Genomic DNA, 10,825 nt, shown 5'->3' with positions numbered 1-10,825 from the left:
TTTCTTTCGCACACGAGGCAGGGGGGGGGGGGGGGGGGGGGGAGTTGAGGCAAGAGAGAGGAGGGTTCTACTCCGGCGGCTGCTGCTTACGGCCCAGCCGCCGTATCTTGAAAGCGATCTGCGATGTGGACAAAGTGCGGCCATTGCCGGTAGCTTCATATGCGCTGTGCTTTCGACGTTTAGTTCACGTTGAAGCGAGAGACAGCATGAAGGTAAACTCGCTCGCTGCTGCTGCCACGCTTAACTTGCTTAATTTGCAATCTCAATCGATGGTTCACCTCTCAGGCGAAACTGCCGCATTTCTTGTTTGTTTTTTACTTTGGACGTTTGTCACTCACTCTTTGCAGTGAAGTTGTTAGACATCGCGACGAAAGTTTCGGAAGTGAGGCGTTTTGGATATAACGGACATTTTTTGTTGGATTATCAGGGTCCGTTGTAACGAGAGTCGACTGTGTGCGTGTGCGTGTGTATATATATAGTGCAACTGACGGTGGTCTGCTCTGGACTGCCGTCAGTTGCACTTTGCTCCTCGAAGACGTGGGATCTGTTTAGAGTGAGCTCCTGAACAACACTTTGCAATGTGGCGAATATGAATGCTGTTTAAATTATGGATCTGGGACCTCAAAGAGGTGCAGTGTAATGCTAACGGCATTTCTCTTGCATTTACTGCTAAATTGCCACTGAATTTTTAATCCTTGGGTCACGCAGCAGTTGTGCTACTTCTGGTGCTTAATAGTGTTTTTTAGTTATTGGCAAAATAATGATTTCACTTGGAGTGACATCTGATATCCTCTTTGTTGAATTTAGTTTTACATTAATGGGAAGGTGGCAAGCCTTAGGAGGAGCTGTTTATTATAGTTAATTTTTATAGATGGGGGGGGGGGGGAAGTAGGAGCTGAAGCAATATATTTTAGCAAGATTGCACTATACGTGCTCTGGATGACCATATACTGCTGTGAATCTCTCTTCCACTAAACTTTCAAACGTGAGGCACGTGGTAGCCTAGTGTTTACATTCATTATTAAGGACGAAACAGTTTAAGAAATTTCATAAGATGTTTACATAGTATTGTTTAACTGTAAGCATCTGTAGGCCTATAGGAATGAGGGTTCGTGATGGCATTCTACCTTGCGAACTTCGTACTTTTTTGGCTGAAGCAACATAAAAAACATAACTTTGCATCTCTCGGTGCACATGTGGCTGATGCTGCCGCTATAATGATAAGACCTTTGCAAAATGCATACTGACAGAAAATTACAAACACGAAGTACTGGTGTTTGATTTGTTTGTGTACTTGACTATATCCAATGAACTATTATTGATGATTGTTGCATAGAGCATCTCTTAGTCTGATTTTAAAGCCTTCACAAGCAGCTGACTTCAAACTGTAGCAGCTTCCAAAACTGACGTTAGCGTGGTATGTTCCAGCAAGCTTCTGTGACATGGTGAGCACTGCTGACATCACTATCAAGTGATCATTCACTATCCTGCTCGTTTCTGACCCCTAACTGGCAGTGTAGTGCTCTCTACTACTGCCGAATCATGTGCACTGTGATTTAACATCTAAAGGAAGCGTAGTTCATGGAGCTGAAAAAGTGCAAGGGGCATGTAAACATAATGTCACTAACATGTAAGGGCAGGAGATTTAGGGCATATGTGCTGTTGCATGTATTGGAAAACCCATCTGCAAACAAGTGCCAGCAGTGCCATCTTATGAGACAGTGATCAACTATAATGCGTTTGAAGCATTGTACAACTTGTTTCTTTGAAAAAGGACAGATACAAAATATGTTTGTGGTAGTTATGGTGCTGCTAACACGTTTACACCACTAGACTAGTGGGGTGCACTCGAGGAGTAATAAGAGTTGCTATGGTGGCACACTAGCTATGTCATTCTCCTTCTGAGCACAAGGTAGCATGTTTTAGTCCCCAGCCGTGGCGATTGTGTTTCAACAATGATAGGTGCAAAAACACTCCTGTACTGAGCTTTTGGTGCTCTATAAAGATCTGCAGTTGGCCATAATTAATCTGAAGCCCACCACTACATCTCTTATAGATAGATTGTTGTTTTAAGATGTAAAACCGTGCCATATTTTTCTTAAATAAGGGTTCTGTATGCTTTGGTCAAACACATTGTCACAATATGTTACCACTAGTTGCTGTGTGGGTCTGCGCCTTCAGGTATTTCAGTATGCATCTACACTAGTGCGTGTATGCTATGTTAAATCTTTGTCACAGATGCATTGGATTGCTTGCTAATTACTGCATGGCCACTTCACAGATTGTTATGTTTGCCCTTGTCACTGTTTGTGGAAATGTTTCCAACCAACTGCCTTGCAGTCTTAAATTGAAAGTGGTTGACTACTTCCTGAATGGCACCTGCCGCAGTAGCTTAGTGGCTATGGTGTTGCGCTGCTGAGCTCGAGGTTGTGGGTTCGATTCTCAGCTGCCATGGCCAGGTTTTTATGGGGACAGAATGGAAAACAGCTTGTGTACTCTGCTTTCGGTGCATGTTCTAGAACACCAGGTGGTCAAAATAAATCTGGAGCCCTCCACCATGATGCCTCTCATAACCCTTGTGTTGCTTTGATATGTTCAACTCTGTCAGTCAATGAATAAATTAGAAGTTATCAGCTCCACTTGACAATTCAGACAGCAGTGACACAGCACATGTGCTGCCAGCAGATGAATTCTGCAACTCATAAGCACCTAGCCTGGCAAGTTGCTGGATAGTGAACCTATGTGATCACAAGCTGTGGCTGTGTAAGCATAGATTTAGGCTTGCTCTTTCATGATGGCATCAGCACTTACATTGCATCAGTGCTTGAACTGGTCACAATGTTATCATCACTTTGGAATGAGCAAGGTTTTATTTGGGAAGCAATAATGGTAGCTTTCATCCCTATTTGAGATTGAAATGAAAAAGTGCAAAGCGTTCTCTGTTAGCTGCAATTGGCGAGATTCTGCATAAAATCTATATATCTGCGGCTGATGTGCGGCTGTTGCATTTGATCTCTTCATTCAGCACATTAAGTTGTACAAGGCCCATTTTCTGCTTGCCTATTATTGTGGCCAAGCCATTGATGGCTGTGAGGAATATGGGCTACACCATCTGCTGGCACTCGTGAGAACATTGCTTAAAATAAATGGGATGCTCTCATCCAAATATTAGCATTTCACTGCGCAAGAGGCTAATGTACAAATTCTGTTTCAATATGTGCACATTTAAATAGAAATAGGTGCAGCAGTATTCTGCTAATCCTGTTCCTGTCACAGTGTCCCATGCTGTGGTTGCCTGCTGTGTACATACACAGCCACTGCTATGAGGAAGAGTAAAGGGCACTGAGCTGAAAGCTTGTTTCCTACATTTATCTTTTAACACTTTATCTGCTAGTGCACATCCAGCACAAAGAAACCATGTGCTGCCATTCTCTGCTGGGGGCTTTTTCCCTTTTTCTTTTTTTTTATATTTAAGGTTTATTTAGGTGTGCTGTAGTTTGTTTTTCCATATGGATACATTTAATGAATGTTGGCTTAAACTGCTGTGTGGAAGCCCGATCAGAACATAAGAAAATGCGAACTGCTGTAATGTCAGTTTACAGCACAAATGTGCTCAATATTTCGCACCTCGAGAGAGCAGAAATGCATCTTTGCACACCTTTCAGAAGGCTTTAGATGCATTTGGACAGAAACTTCTCTTGTTCAATGATATGAGCTGTGGAATTTAATCCACCATAAGGTGCCGTGCGAAGTTTTGCCTTGTGGCACCGTAAAACATGTGTGCTTAATGTAGTTGGTCTTTAAGGTTGTTACGAATGCCTTTGTTAAAGTCCACAGAAGTTGTACACTTCTTGTGCTTCCTGTTGTGGTTGCTGGTTGTCTGTAGTGAAGAGCCTCTGGTTTGTGCCAAATGTGAGCCTTGTGTCACTGTTGTGTTACATTTTTGAGGCCTAAAAGTGTATATTTGCTTTCGTGTTGATACAGCAAAAAATAGATAAATTTCGTGCCTTCGGAAGCTTTTGTGTACAGTGGCTTTCAGCGTGGTGGTGTTAATGATTATCACCAACAATTGGTATGACATGAATCTCATGCATTGTTAAGATCTTTATATTGCTAATGTATAAAACAGATGCTTATGCTCTCTTTTATGCATGTTACCAATTCAAAATGTGGCACTTTATTTTGTTCCTACCTCTTCTGGGCAATCCACTACTCATTTCAAAGAAACCTTATGTTTCGTGCCCCAGTTTTATTTAAGTAGCTGTGTTTTTTTGTCTGTCCCTTACTGTTGCATGAAACATCGCAGTCTAGTACAGCTTTACCTGGTGGTACTTTAGTAGACTGGCTACTATATTACTCATTGAGATAAGGGGGTCACATTCACACATTCCTGAGTCTTGATAGCGAGCCCCTGAAGGCCCTAGTGTTTTCCTCTTTCAGAATTTAGCTTGCCGAACTGTTTTTTTTTTCTTGTGTGTGTGTGCATTCATGCTCATCCAGTAAACTTGCCTTTGGTCATGTCAGTGTAGATAGTCATATTCTGTCAAGTTCCTGAAAGTTGTCAACTTAGTTGCACATTTGTACTTACATCCAGGCCTTTTTATGTTGCATGAGCATTGTTCAGGTGACCATCAATCTGTTGTGCCAAATACTCCTTACTGCTGTCTTGTTCTTTTTCTTTAAGCCTCTTTCACGTGAACACATTGTCCTTCCATGATTCTGGTGCGTAAGTCTTTCACATTGCCCAGTGAATTGGTATCAAGCCTGTCACTCGAACAGTTTATTTCTTGAGAATGAGCAGAGTAACATGTATGGCTTGGTATTATGTACTCCAGAGGATCAGCATGCGCAGAAGTGCTTTGACATATATCTTTAAAAGTTTTTTCTACATCAAGAATAGGCAAGTGACTTCAATGATGATTGAGCTTGTCTGCCTACAAGGTGTGGCTGCATTTGTATATCTTATGCACAGTGAAATTCTGCTACACCAGCACTAAGTCCATGCCACACATGGCAATGTAAAAAAAAAGTCAAGCACAAAACAAGTTGGGAAAAATGCTTTTGTTTATGTTGAAATTACAACTCCTTGCCACTTCCTTATCCTTTCACATATAGATCACTGCCAAAAGTACAACTGCTGTTCATATTATTGCATATGCAGACAGTGAAAAAGCAGTTTCAGCATGATGCAATTTTCATCATGGTCATCAGACCTAAGAAGAACTCTCAAATGAGTTTGCTGCTGAGCATGAAGCTGAGTGCTCTCATTTGTAGGGAATGTTTTTGTATGTATACTGGTTCCTAAGCACCTTCGGTTCTTCTCTTACTCTCATTGCCAGCCCCACTCACTTGACATCACCATTGAGGAAGGTGTAAGGTGCTCTGTGTAAAATACTCATTGCAGCTTTGGAGGTGCTGCCCATGTTACAAGTGCCCATAGTGAGTTCAATAGCCATTTTCTGAAAGTTGGACAACATCCATTTTTCTTGCTTGCATGCAGGGTCATTTGTTGTTTTATTATAAACAATGCATTCTCTGTAAGCCACTTATCCAACAGCACATATTTGTTTAGTGATGCTATTTTGACCTTGAGTTTTCCCGCCCTGTGTGTAACATATGTCCAGTGCTTGCTGTCCTGAAATGGAATGTTTTTTTTTTTTTCATTTTTGCATTTATTAGTTTTTGTCTGTGCTCCTTTTCTTTTGTGTGTGTGATGTCGACATGTAATACCGTGATGTGCCAGTGAACTGATACAGTATGTACTAGCTTCACTATAAGGTGGTAAACCATCATTTGGTATCAGAGCCTACAACTGACGAAGTTATGCAGGTCCCCTTTATCTGTTAGCTTGTTCAGGCATTGAACAATATATGCCAGGCATTTGAGGTTGCTAGTTTTTAAGGTTTTTAGTTTTTTTTAAGCCAGTGTGTAACTCCCAGCAGAATTACCCTTTTTATTTCTTGTTCGTTTTTTTTTAAATCTCATTTTGAATAGGCAGGATGTAATTGCTCACTTCCTAAGGAGGTCACCCACCTTGATTCACTTACCTTTTGTATCTCTTAATTGTTGCTTTCCCAAAATATTCTTTCTTTTTTCTTCTGATTGTCTAGAATGGGCAAGTCATACTAGCTCTGGTTTGAAGGTTCTAGCGATTGCAGACATTGTCAGGTTAGTCTCTTATTAGACAGCTTCTTCTGTTAACTTTCGGGGGAAACAGTTGAACAGTGTAAGCCTAGTTACTTTAATGTCAAAAAAGGTGGCTGATCCAGGATGCACCTGCATTCATGTTGTTTTCACTACAAGCACATCTTTCACTGCACCGAGTGTGGCCTGAGTTTTGTCCGAGTTGTTTTCTTGCATGCTTGCTCAGGTTGGTTAAAAAAGGGCATTGTACCTAATAGTAGAGGCATTATATTTACTTGCCCTTCACTTTGGTGTTTTTCTGTTATCCTGTTCTTGGCACATTGCAAGGTGTGTTGCTCGTGCTCAGTTTGAAGCACAGTCTCTCACAGGGAGACCACCTATTGCCATTGTCACTATTTATGAAGGCATTGTTTTGTGCCATAAGACAAGGATTTTGTATAAACCATACACAGTGTGCCACGTTTTCCTGTCTACTTAACAAATGCCACACACATTTTTTGCATGGATTTTGGAGATTTTCTCTTTTTTAATGGAGATGAGTGCTGTCATAGACTCCTCTCTCTAGTGAGCACTACTAAATAAAGTGTTTTCAGCAGTTCTGGCTTTGTGTTAGCCGTCATTGTGTAGAAAGAAGGGTGATGTGTAATCTCATGTTAATTCAGGTTTTTCCTCGTGGTTAGAAGCATGTGTGCGCTGCCATAGGTTAAAGAAGCTGTGTGCAGCAAGAGCTAAAAAAAAAGTAGTTTTCCATTACAGCTGTATTTGCAACAGAAACTTTGACATTATGGCTGACACTGTGGCAGACTATCCTGAAGCAGTGTGTCCTTTATATAAGTGCACATGGTTGAGATTTCCAACACATTTGAGCCTTGACTTAAGAACATCAATGTAGGTAGTGAAATATTTAAATTGAAGGGGTCATGCAACTCCTCTTGGAGCAAGCACTCCAAACCATGTGACAATGCCCCAATGTTTTGTTGCTGCACCCGTGACTGATTTTGCGATTTCTGTCCAATAATGCGCCAAGTGTTATCACCCCAAAATTTTCTGTTTTGTCAATCCTCGCATTCTGAACCATCCTGGAACATTTTCGTCTCTCAAAAGAAAAGAACCTGCAACCATGAGCACGTGCGGACCCCCTATGTCGCAGCGGCGGTACCGTTTCTTCAGTCAAATTTATCACTTTGCAATTCCTAAAGAAAACAAGTGATGCAACATGTTTTTCCAGATTACATTAGTGTAGTTCAATAAACTCAATTTGGGAAATTTTTAAGAAACTCGATGATGGCCCTTTCTTTTAAAGATATTTTTAAAAGTAGTGCTAATTTAACAACAGCTTTAAACGTGAGCACTTCTTGTGAATTTTCAGTGCAGCCTAGGGCAAAGATGTTTGCTTCAAATTTCAACAACTTTCATGGCAGGCTGAGAAAATGTGAAAACTGTGCTCCTCAAAGATACAGAGAAAAAAAAGTCTCGACTTTGACCAATATTGTACAATTTACATTTTTGCCATCTTTTTCTCCCCATCATAGCAGTCGTACTTTGTAATAATTAGAATCGTTGCTATTGACTCATACTGTACCACTGAATATGTTTAGAACCGTAGCCACAACACATTTTCTTTGGGAGCTGATCAAAATGCAGATTCAGCACAATTCACAAAAAGCACTTATGACTGACCGGCTGCTTCCATATTCTTTTTGTGAAAACAGTTTTATTTTTCTTGCAACGCTAAGATTTATTTTGTATTGCTAGGCAAAATATATATTTTTTGATTAAAATTAAGAATGGGCACCGTACCTACCCGGTTGAACTTATGTGAACACACTGCAAACTTTTTTAGCCAGGCGAAAGTCGTGGAATACCAATGTGAACATGCGAACCTAAGCGCGAGACAACGCAGCTTGTGGCTTGCGTGGATAGAGCATATGAATTTTGATGCATTGAGCCTCATCGTATGAGTTTGTGGTGCACACTTTGTAACGGGTAAGTTGTAACAAGTCCCTGCAAGATAGGTGATGTGTCAATCATGGGGACACGCGAGGTGGTATTCAGTTTGATACACCAAGAGTGCACTTCCGACATGTTTGCAGGGAGAGCATTGAACGTACTGGGCTACAGAACCAAACCCAAAAGTTCTGTGTGTTACGAATGCCAGGAAAGTGACATGCGAAGAAGTGGATGGCCGCGGTAGGAAGCAGGAATAGACGGAAAGACGGGCAGATGTGCTTGTAGAGAATGCGGAGAGCTGTGTACTCTCGCAGATTCTGCTCCGTTGATTGATGATGAAACAGTTGCTGAGAATGCACAGAATGCACTCATAAAGTTTACAATTCAAGAAAAGCTTCATATCTGCAAGCAGAAACACTTTATCTTCCTGGAACAGTTTTGGTGACAGGCTTTTCACCCATCCGGTCCTCAATTCATGGGTCGAGACCCCCCCACGAAAAAAAGAAAACGAGTTGCTTTCAAAACAGAGTCAATACACTTGTCCAACCTTTTCCCCACTGTTCGAAGCAACTCTAGAGCTCAATTATAGCTGTTTAGTGGCCCCTGTGAAGTTGTCTTCACCTTGTGCACAGCTGTAAATCTTGTACCTTTGTTATAGGTTCTTTAAGTATTAAAAAAAAATCACAGGAACTTCGGCCCGGTGAAGAGGGTGCGTGGGGAACTCAAGCCCATCCCTGAGGCAAAATACCACATCATAGCCAAAGCAATGAGCTGCAGTGCTGCGGTGATGGAGAAACTAATCGCCAACATTACACAATTTTGTGCGTTTCCCTCCAACATTCTTAATAACTAATAGTAATAATAATAATAAGAATAGTAAAATTGCCGACAATTGACACTGTCCAGGAGAAGTAAATTTCCACTGCAAAATTCCACAAACGCCGAGGGAAAAAAATTCAGGCAGACATTCCTGCAATCTACCCCAATGAGGTAGCACACCACAAAGTTCGAGGTCTTGCTCGCCGAGCTGAGCAGGGAGTGACTTCCATCGGTCAGGAGAACACAGAGGAGGAGATCTGGAGAGAAAAAGAGATTTACAAGATTTAGCGATATTACCAAATTCTATCAAAATCGGAGGCGAATATTACCACCGCCTCACACTAAACTGAACAGAGCTGAGTCCGTTACTTGGAGGCGATTACAAACAAACTTATATGAGTCCCATGCAGCTAAAGACTTTCTACCCTGAGATGTACAAGAGCGATGTATGCAAGCTATGCAAGTCTTTTGGAGCCACCCGTCAACACGTGGGGATGTAGAATATATCAAGATAAAATGGCAGTCTCCCCGGAAAAGCTACGAGCGCGGTGATCGGCTGCGCTGCTCAGCTCGGAACTCCAAGATAAACTTTGGGCCGTCCAGCTAGCCATGGAGGCCGTACAGGAGCAACAGCTCCCAGAGGCCATCTAGGTGGCCCCAGGCCCGGGCCTCCCACTTGCCGGATTCCAAATAAAGTTATCTCACTCACTCATCTACGATGACTATCCAAGTATGCGAATAGCCGAACGCGTCATGTCTGAGACTTGTGCTGACGCCGGGCTCCTCTCTTGCGCTTGCCTCTGGGTGTGCTGCACCTTGCGGCCGCTCCGCAGTGAAGTCTGCTATGCCCCATGGCACATACCATAGGCACATACATAGTGACCCAAGTTGACGTCAAAGAAGTTCATTGACGAGTGGCACATAGGAAAGTTAGCATCAAAGAGGTTCGCTGAAAAGCGGCACATATGCACATGAATGACCCACATTTTAGAGCGCAGCTTTTAGGCGCCCGTTCCTGCGGCGAGCGTCGGCGGCCTAACCGAGCGAACCAGCATAGCAAAAGATGAAAGAGCGAACGTGGAGTGGGAGATGAAAGACGCGAGCCGCGAACGGCCGAGACCAATGAGAGTGGCCCCTTCAGTGACGCGGGCGCGGGAAACGAGTGTCGTGCGAACCATGCGAACCCACCCGGCCGCTCGATGTGTACTCGTATCTGGTCTCGGCCAGATTGCTCGTTTCGTACTCGTCTGCTCGCGTCAGTTCTCGCTCGCGCTTATTTGGTTTGCTTGGTTTGGTCTATAGTGTACTAGACAATAGTCGAGTGGGCCGAACGGCGCTCTCCCGCTGAGGCGCCGCATATGGAAAAATTTTGCAAGGGCGCTGCGAGCGAACTGGATTGGGGCGGAGACTCGCTTCGCGGCAGATTCAACGTAATTTTGCTGCGGGCATTGAGACAGATTGCGCACGTACGCTCTTATAATGGTGATTTATTTCAACTGCAAATTTATATTGACACCAATTTGCTACGTACACATATTTGAGGCATGGGTTATACAACATGACGTCTTCAGTTTCGCTGTCGTCGTCAAGTGGGTCGTCTGCTATGGGCGTCTTGCGCTGGAGTTTGATAAAGCCCCTCAATCTCCCAAAGTAGCGCCATTCGCTTCCCTCCTCCTCCGCTCGGCGCGGCCTCGACGGTGGCGCCGCCGGTGGTGGGCCTGCCGTAGCAGACGACGGCTAACACGCTACGGGAGGAAATCCGCTGAAAAGTTCGTTCGAGCCCTGCGGAGCAGTTTTTAGAGCGCAGCTCTTTGGCGTCCGTTCCTGGGTTTCGCGTCGTCGTCGGCGTTGTCGTCGGCCTCGTAACCAGCTCCGCCCCCCTTTCATCCCCCCAGCGCTAGCAGCGACCGAC

The 10,825-nt window shown here is 43.3% G+C and overlaps 1 long non-coding RNA gene across 1 annotated transcript; it reads right to left on the bottom strand.

Moving 5' to 3' along the window:
• Nucleotides 1-5,648: 5,648 nt before the first annotated feature.
• Nucleotides 5,649-10,201, bottom strand: LOC129380845 (uncharacterized). The gene is made up of 2 exons (XR_008609062.2): nt 9,623-10,201; nt 5,649-9,170 (listed from the first exon to the last, which is right to left on the bottom strand). It is a non-coding gene; the product is annotated as an uncharacterized lncRNA (long non-coding RNA).
• Between the last annotated feature and the right edge of the window lie 624 nt (nt 10,202-10,825).

This window comes from Dermacentor andersoni, chromosome 1, assembly GCF_023375885.2.
Source record: "Dermacentor andersoni chromosome 1, qqDerAnde1_hic_scaffold, whole genome shotgun sequence".
Classification (NCBI taxonomy): domain Eukaryota; kingdom Metazoa; phylum Arthropoda; class Arachnida; order Ixodida; family Ixodidae; genus Dermacentor; species Dermacentor andersoni.
This window is presented reverse-complemented; position numbering and strand designations above follow the sequence as displayed.